The sequence below is a fragment of the Triticum dicoccoides genome, chromosome 4A, assembly GCF_002162155.2.
Source record: "Triticum dicoccoides isolate Atlit2015 ecotype Zavitan chromosome 4A, WEW_v2.0, whole genome shotgun sequence".
In the NCBI taxonomy this organism is placed as follows: Eukaryota; Viridiplantae; Streptophyta; class Magnoliopsida; order Poales; family Poaceae; genus Triticum; species Triticum dicoccoides.
This window is the reverse complement of record NC_041386.1, coordinates 373,479,283-373,488,168: the sequence shown is the minus strand read 5'-3', so window position 1 is coordinate 373,488,168 and position 8,886 is coordinate 373,479,283.

Below are 8,886 nucleotides of genomic sequence, written 5' to 3'. Positions count from 1 at the left end.
GTGATGGAGGCGGCGGCGTACGGAGGCGCGCGAGGCGCGGGCGCTTCGGGGCGGCGGCATTGGCGGTACGGGCCGGGCGGGCCCCGCCTGGGCTCTGCGGGCCGCGGCGGGCGCGCTGTAGAGGGAGGGTGAGGTGGCGTGGCCTAGTTGGAGGAGAGGAGCGGCGCGGCGACGTGGCGCGCTCAGATTCGCCGGGGTGACGCGTCCGGCGGCGCGAGGAGGGAGATGGCTAGGGTTCATTCGCGAAATGATCCGAAATTTCGGGGAGGAGCACATATTTATAGGTAGAGGGAGCTAGGAGAGTCCAAATGAGGTGCGGTTTTCGGCCACGCGATCGTGATCGAACGCTCTAGATGATGGAGAGGGTTTAGGTGGGTTTTGGGAGAAAATGGAAGGGTGTTGGGCTGCAACACACACGAGGCCTTTTCGGTCCCTCGGTTAACCGTTCGAGCATCAAACGAAGTCCAAATGGTACGAAACTTGACAGGCGGTCTACCGGTAGTAAACCAAGGCCGTTTGACAAGTCTAGGTCCAACCCGGAAATGTTTAATCCCCACACACGAGAAGAATGTAGAAATGACCACCGGAGGAAAACGGAGAGCCGGATTGCAAAACGGACAACGGGAAAAAATGCTCGGCTGCATGAGACGAACATATATGCAAATGAAATGCACATGATGACATGATATGTAATGCATGACACGCAAGCAATGACAAGGCAACAACAGCGAATAACTGGACGACACCTGGCACATCGGTCTCGGGGCATTACAACACTCCACCACTACGAGAGGATCTCGTCCCGAGATCTAGAATGGCACCGGAGGGACAAAGGAAGAGAAAGATGAGAGGTAAGACTAAGTTGCTTCTTTGACAAACGAGTGAAACTACAAACCTTGTAAGGTTGAACAAATTGAAAGAAAGAATGCAACGAGGAAGACAAAGTTGAAAGCACTCCGGTAGGGAAGAGTAACGAGGAAGAACAACTTCAAGCAGCACTCCGGTTGAAAAATTATGCAAGACTTGATAAGATGAAAAGAACTTGAGCAGAGGGCACAACACTCCGGTTAAATGTATAAACCGAGAAAAGAACACGGTCCTGAGCAAACAAGAATATGGGTGAAAAGAACAACACCACAATGCCTCCGAAATGAAAGAATAGAATATAGATAATTGAAATAAAAGAATGGAGAAGAAAATGTCAACTTCTGCCACAAAAGAGCTTGAAAAGGCATCCTCACGAAAAAAGTCAAACGGAGTTGTTGGAACACCAACAACGAAAAGAATAGGCTTGATATGGTCTCATAGAAGGCATCTCAACATTATGAGGTGACAACTTGCCACTCACGGAAATGATTTGATTGGATTGACATCAACAAGGAGACGAGAAACTATTTCACCGGGAGGATAAAGAAGAACTTGGGTCCTTTATAAGCGCCATAGATAGCAACAAACCTTAGGGAAGGCTTTAGGTGAAATATAACCCAAGATAATTCCAATGAAGAGATTGATGGATTTAAAATACCTCATTCCTAACAACATGTGAATCATGAAACATGAACCCAAATTATCAAGAATGACATAATGCCACCTCCAATGATACGGTAGAAAGAAAAGCACTCTGGATAGCAAGATGAAGAAAGCTTGAACTCCTCTAAAAAGAATCTCAATGAACACTTCGAGAAGGAATTAACTCCTTGATGAACCATCATGTTGAGCCTCCATGAAGAACTCCGGAAAACAAAAGGAAGATCAAACGAAAAGAAAGAGAAGTTGAAAACACAAGGTGAATCCTTGTAACGATTTAGATGAATCTCCATGGTGATATAATTGAAAGAGGTTGGAACTCCGGGAAAAAGAGAAGATGAACAATTGACAACGAGAATTAGTCATTGTGAACGAACTCCGGAGGAACGAATCCATCATTTGGATGAAGAAAGAATAAGAATTACATTATGCTTATCCTTCAGCATTTTAAATTGATGATAATCAATGGATTTGACATATTACTTATTCTCGTAGAAAGGATTAAGATATATAATGCGCAAACTTGAAGAGGCCTTCGATGATCCATCGGTAGGATTTGAAAGAACGGAAGTATGATAACGTAAGAAGAGGAATCTTGAACAAACCATCGTAAGAATTGAAAATGAACGAAGAAAAGATAAAGAAACACCGGAAAGAATTAGAAAATGAACGAAGAAGCTTGAGGGGATTTAGATACATCAGAACGAAGAGATCAAGAACTGATTAGAGGATATTTGATTGATGCACCGGTAAGATCTGGAGAATGTGAGCTGCCAGCTGAAACGAATAATATTTGAAAAGATGGCCTTCGGAGGAAAGAAATGGAAAACAACTCATGAAATGCTCCGGATGGGTGAAAAGAATTCTCACGATCAAAACAATTATGAGAGGATGGCGTCGAACTAGAACCATGAATCTGAGAAAAACTCTTCTTCGGTCATCAAAATCTGAGAAATACGACGAGAAACACCACCATGAATTATTTAGACACTCCGGAATGAAGAATGGAAAGGTTGAGCCAACGATGAAAAGAATTTGAAATATCTTGGAGAAACCCTCTGACTGATGAAAATTCATTCTTACGTCACACTTCAAAAGATTTGACAATAGCTCCGGTGAAAATAAGAAGTATCAGGTAAGATCATGGGAAAGACTTGTGGGTTAGGGCCCACTGAAAGGAAACACCGTTGAACAATTTAAAAGGGGGATTGCACCGGTTGAAATAAATGGCTTGAATGAGATAACAACCTCAGAATAGGTTTGAACGGATCTTGAAGGAAAAGACGAGCCTTCCAAGATATCTTCAGGACTTCGGAATAATTCAATAGCGAGAAATGAATGAATATGATGAGCACCGGCATGAGAAGGTATTTGAAACGAGGAAAAAGGGTATGATCAACACAACTTGAAATTGAAACCACCGGAGAAGAGAAGAAACAAAGAATGATAACTTGAAGCTCCGTTAGGATCTTCATGAGAATCACCGGATAAGAATATTGACGGAAAAGAATGGCGAGACTTCACAAGAATAAAAGTATACTTGATAAACAAATCTTAGTCCTTGAGGAAAAGGGTGGGTGGGCGGGAAAAACACAAGCAACTTGGAGACGGATGAAATGAACACCGTTGAGAAGAACTGATAATTGATCTTGTGGAAGTTGAAATGATCAGATCCACTTGAAGAGAAGCACACCGGTTAAAAAGGATTGACATGACAAACTCGATTATCAAGAAGGATTAGTATTCACATGAGAACACCGCTTAGGAAAGGTATGGAATCAACATTTGACTTCGAAGCAACTCGAATACCACACTCAAAACAAAACAAGGATTGGCTTGCAAAATAAGCCAGAACAAACATATGATAGAGATTTCGTCCGAAGTTTTTGTGGTGGGGCCTACACGGGCTCGATCGTACAACACCATCATGTACAAGGCAGTGCACATGACATACGAAGCGTCCCCGAGTCGGCATAGCCAAGGACTCTTTAAGACACAACAAGACCACTGTAAAACCAACCGTGAATAGGCGGACCACTAGACGTCGAACCCCAATTTCATATCGTACATCTGTCGGAAAGATATCCTAAGAGCTACTTGAATTCCCACTTATAAACTCCCGAAACTTTCCGGTTATGCAATCAAGTGTTGGGGATACAAGGGAAGCATAATATCTCACCCAAAACTAACAAATCCTACATCCAGCTGTATCCATCCTTCAACACATAACCAAGAAACCTTTGGAAATCATCTACCTCAACCTTCGAAAAGCATCCGTTATACAAGTTATGGCAATACTCCCGAACTCCTGCCCCAGTACTGGGTGGCGTCGAGGTTATCTCACCAACGAACTGCATAAAAGAGATTTTCGATGTCGGCGTACTAAACTCAGGTAGTCCAGAACTGCAACGATAAAATTATGACGACAACACCTCAGAGCTCAACTCCCCGGGACACTTCCACAAAACCCCTGACAGGAGGCACCAATACAATGTTCTCATCATAAAACCATCGGAACGATTCCAAGATACCCGCGTGATCCTAAATTTTTTTAGTGAAATTTGAAAAGAGAAGAGTCAAAACTCTATGTCAGGATGCCTTACCAGAGCGATGAGGAGACTGGGAAGTAAAAAGAATTCCTAAACTCTCCGATATATAATTCCTAAATGACTCAAAACATTTTTCTAGACACAACTCGGCCGCTAGAAATGATCAAGCAATGGGGCTCCTAAGGTCGGGGAAGGCTCTGATACCAACTTGTAATGCCCTCTATGCGGCTAAATCTCCCACGTGTCAAAGCACGACTTAGAGGCATAAGCATTTAAAGCAATGTCGCAAGTGGGGTAAGCTTCACACAACCCATGTAATACATAAGGGAAAGAGATACAAAGTTGGCTTACAATCGCCACTTCACACAATTACATGAATAAAGCATTACATCAACCAGATACAATCAGGGTCCGACTACGGAACAAAAATAAAACAGGACTACCCCAAATGCTACATAGATCCCCGATCGACCCCAACTGGGCTCCACTACTGATCGACTGAAACGAAACAACACAAAGGACAAGATCTTCATCGAGCTCCTCCTTGAGCTGGGTTGCGTCACCTGCTCGGTAACATCGGCACCTGCAAACTGGTTTTGGAAGTATCTGTGAGTCACGGGGACTCAGCAATCTCGCACCCTCGCGGTTAAGACTATTTAAGCTTATGGGTAAGGTAAAGGTATGAGGTGGAGCTGCAGCAAGCGACTAGCATATATGGTGGCTAGCATACGCAAATGAGAGCGAGAAGAGAAGACAAAGCACGATCGATAAACTATGATCAAGAAGTGATCCTAGAAAAACCTACGTCAAACGTAACTCCAACACCGTGTTCGCTTCCCGGACTCCGCCGGAAAGAGACCATCATGGTTACACACGCTGTTGATGTATTTTAAAATAAGGTCAACTTCGGGTTTTCTACAACCGGACGTTAACAAATTCCCATCTGCCCATAACCGCGGGCACGGCTTTCGAAAGTTCAAATCCCTGCAGGGGTGTCCCAACTTAGCCCATGACAAGCTATCACGGTAAACGAGGGATATTCCTTCTAGCGGGAAGACCCGATCAGACTCGGAATCCCGGTTACAAGACATCTCGACAATGGTAAAACAAGACCAGCAAAACCACCCAGATGTGCCGACAAATTCCGATAGGAGCTGCACATATCTTGTTCTCAGGGCACACCAGATGAGCAAGACGTCGGGTAAGCCAGCCCAGAGTTGCCCCTGGTAGCCTCGGACATCGCTCGGTTGGACCAACACTCAGAGGAGCACTGGCCCCGGGGGGGTTAAAATAAAGATGACCCTTGAGTCTGCAGAACCCAAGGGAAAGAAAAGGCTAGGTGGCGAATGGTAAAACCAATGTTGGGCCTTGCTGGAGGAGTTTTATTCAAGGCGAACTGTCAAGGGGTTCCCATTATAACCCAACCGCATAAGGAATGCAAAATCCGGGAACATAACACCGATATGACGGAAACTAGGGCGGCAAGAGTGGAACAAAACACCAGGCATAAGGCCGAGCCTTCCACCCTTTACCAAGTATATAGATGCATTAATTAAATAAGAAATATTGTGATATCCCAACAAGTAAACATGTTCCAACAAGGAACAACATCTCCATGTTCCAACAAGGAACAAACTTCAATCTTCACCTGCAACTAACAACGCTATAAGAGGGGCTGAGCAAAGCGGTAACATATCCAAACAACGGTTTGCTAGGACAAGGTGGGTTAGAGGCTTGGTTCAACGGAGATGTCCGGTGCGGGATGGACGTGTCCGGCGGCGCGAGGAGGGAGATGGCTAGGGTTCATCCGCGAAATGATCCGAAATTTCGGGGAGGGGCACATATTTATAGGTAGAGGGAGCTAGGAGAGTCCAAATGAGGTGAGGTTTTCGGCCACGCGATCGTGATTGAATGCTCTAGATGATGGAGAGGGTTTAGGTGGGTTTTGGGCAAAAATGGAAGGGTGTTGGGCTGCAACACACACGAGGCCTTTTCGGTCCCTCGGTTAACCATTGGAGCATCAAACGAAGTCCAAATGGTATGAAACTTGACAGGAGGTCTACCGGTAGTAAACCAAGGCCGCTTGACAAGTCTCGGTCCAACCCGGAAATGTTTAATCCCCACACACGAGAAGAAGGTAGAAATGACGACTGGAGGAGAACGGAGCGCCGGATTGCAAAATGAACAACGGGAAAAAATGCTCGGATGCATGAGACGAACATGTATGCAAATGAAATGCACATGATGACATGATATGCAATGCAGGACACGCAAGCAATGACAAGGCAACAACAGCGAATAACTGGACGACACCTGGCACATCGGTCTCGGGGCGTTACAACACTCCACCACTACGAGAGGATCTCGTCTCGAGATCTAGAATGGCACCGGAGGGACAAAGGAAGAGAAAGAGGAGAGGTAAGACTAAGTTGCTTCTTTGACAAACGAGTGAAACTATGAACCTTGTAAGGTTGAACAAATTGAAAGAAAGAATGCAACGAGGAAGACAAAGTTGAAAGCACTCCGGTAGGGAAGAGTAACGAGGAAGAACAACTTCAAGCAGCACTCCGGTTGAAAAATTATGCAAGACTTGATAAGATGAAAAGAACTTGAGCAGAGGGCACAACACTCCGGTTAAATGTATAAACCGAGAAAAGAACACGGTCCTGAGCAAACAAGAAGATGGGTGAAAAGAACAACACCACAATGCCTCCGGAACGAAAGAATAGAATATAGATAATTGAAATAAAAGAATGGAGAAGAAAATGTCAACTTCTGCCACAAAAGAGCTTGAAAAGGCATCCTTAGGAAAAAAGTCGAACGGAGTTGTTGGAACACCAACAACGAAAAGAATAGCCTTGATATGGTCTTATAGAAGGCATCTCAACATTATGAGGTGACAACTTGCCACTCATGGAAAAGATTTGATTGGATTGACATCAACAAGGAGACGAGAAACTATTTCACCGGGAGGATAAAGAAGAACTTGGGTCCTTTATAAGCGCCATAGATAGCAACAAACCTTAGGGAAGGCTTTAGGTGGAATATAACCCAAGATAATTCCAATGAAGAGATTGATGGATTTAAAATACCTCATTCCTAACAACATGTGAATCATGAAACATGAACCCAAATTATCAAGAATGACATAATGCCACCTCCAATGATACGGTAGAAAGAAAAGCACTACGGATAGAAAGATGAAGAAAGCTTGAACTCCTCTAAAAAGAATCTCAATGAACACTTCGAGAAGGAATTAACTCCTTGATGAACCATCATGTTGAGCCTCCATGAAGAACTCCAGAAAACAAAAGGAAGATCAAACGAAAAGAAAGAGAAGTTGAAAACACAAGGTGAATCCTTGTAACGATTTAGATGAATCTCCATGGTGATATAATTGAAAGAGGTTGGAACTCCGGGAAAAAGAGAAGATGAACAATTGACAACGAGAATTAGTCATTGCGAACGAACTCCGGAGGAACGAATCCATCATTTGGATGAAGAAAGAATAAGAATTACATTATGCTTATCCTTCAGCATTTTAAATTGATGATAATCAACGGATTTGACATATTACTTATTCTCGTAGAAAGGATTAAGATATATAATGCGCAAACTTGAAGAGGCCTTCGATGATCCACCGGTAGGATTTGAAAGAATGGAAGTATGATAACGTAAGAAGAGGAATCTTGAACAAACCACCGTAAGAATTGAAAATGAACGAAGAAAAGATAAAGAAACACCGGAAAGAATTAGCAAATGAACGAAGAAGCTTGAGGGGATTTAGATACATCAGAACGAAGAGATCAAGAACCGATTAGAGGATATTTGATTGATGCACCGGTAAGATTTGGAAAATGTGAGCTACCAACTGAAACGAATAATATTTGAAAAGATGGCCTTCGGAGGAAAGAAATGGAAAACAACTCATGAAATGCTCCGGATGGGTGAAAAGAATTCTCACGATCAAAACAATTATGAGAGGATGGCCTCGAACTAGAACCATTGTAACGCCCTCGATGCGGCTATATCTCCCACGTGTCGAAGCACGACTTAGAGGCATAACCGCATTGAAAGCAATGTCGCAAGTGAGGTAATCTTCACACAACCCATGTAATACATAAGGGAAAGAGAAGTTACATAGTTGGCTTACAATCGCCACTTCACACGAATACATGAATAAAGCATTACATCATCCAAATACAATCAGGGCCCGACTACGGAACCAAAATAAAAGAAGAACCCCAAATGCGACAAGGTCCCCGATCGACCCCAACTAGGCTCCACTACTGATCAACTAGAACAAAACAACACAAAGGACAAGATCTTCATCGAGCTCCTCCTGAGCTTGGTTGCGTCATCTGCACGGACTCATCGGCACCTGCAAGCTGGTTTTGGAAGTAACTGTGAGCCACGGGGACTCAGCAATCTCGCACCCCCCGCGATCAAGACTATTTAAGCTTATGGGTAAGGTAAAAGGTATGAGGTGGAGCTGCAGCAAGCGACTAGCATATATGGTGGCTAACATACGCAAAAGAGAGTGAGAATAGAAGACAAAGCACGATCGATAAACTATGATCAAGAAGTGATCCTAGAACAACCTACGTCAAACATAACTCCAACACCGTGTTCGCTTCCCGGACTCCGCCGGAAAGAGACCATCATGGTTACACACGCGGTTGATGTATTTTAAAATAAGGTCAACTTCAGGTTTTCTACAACCGGACGTTAACAAATTCCCATCTGCCCATAACCGCGGGCACGGCTTTCGAAAGTTCAAATCCCTGCAGGGCTGTCCCAACTTAGCCCA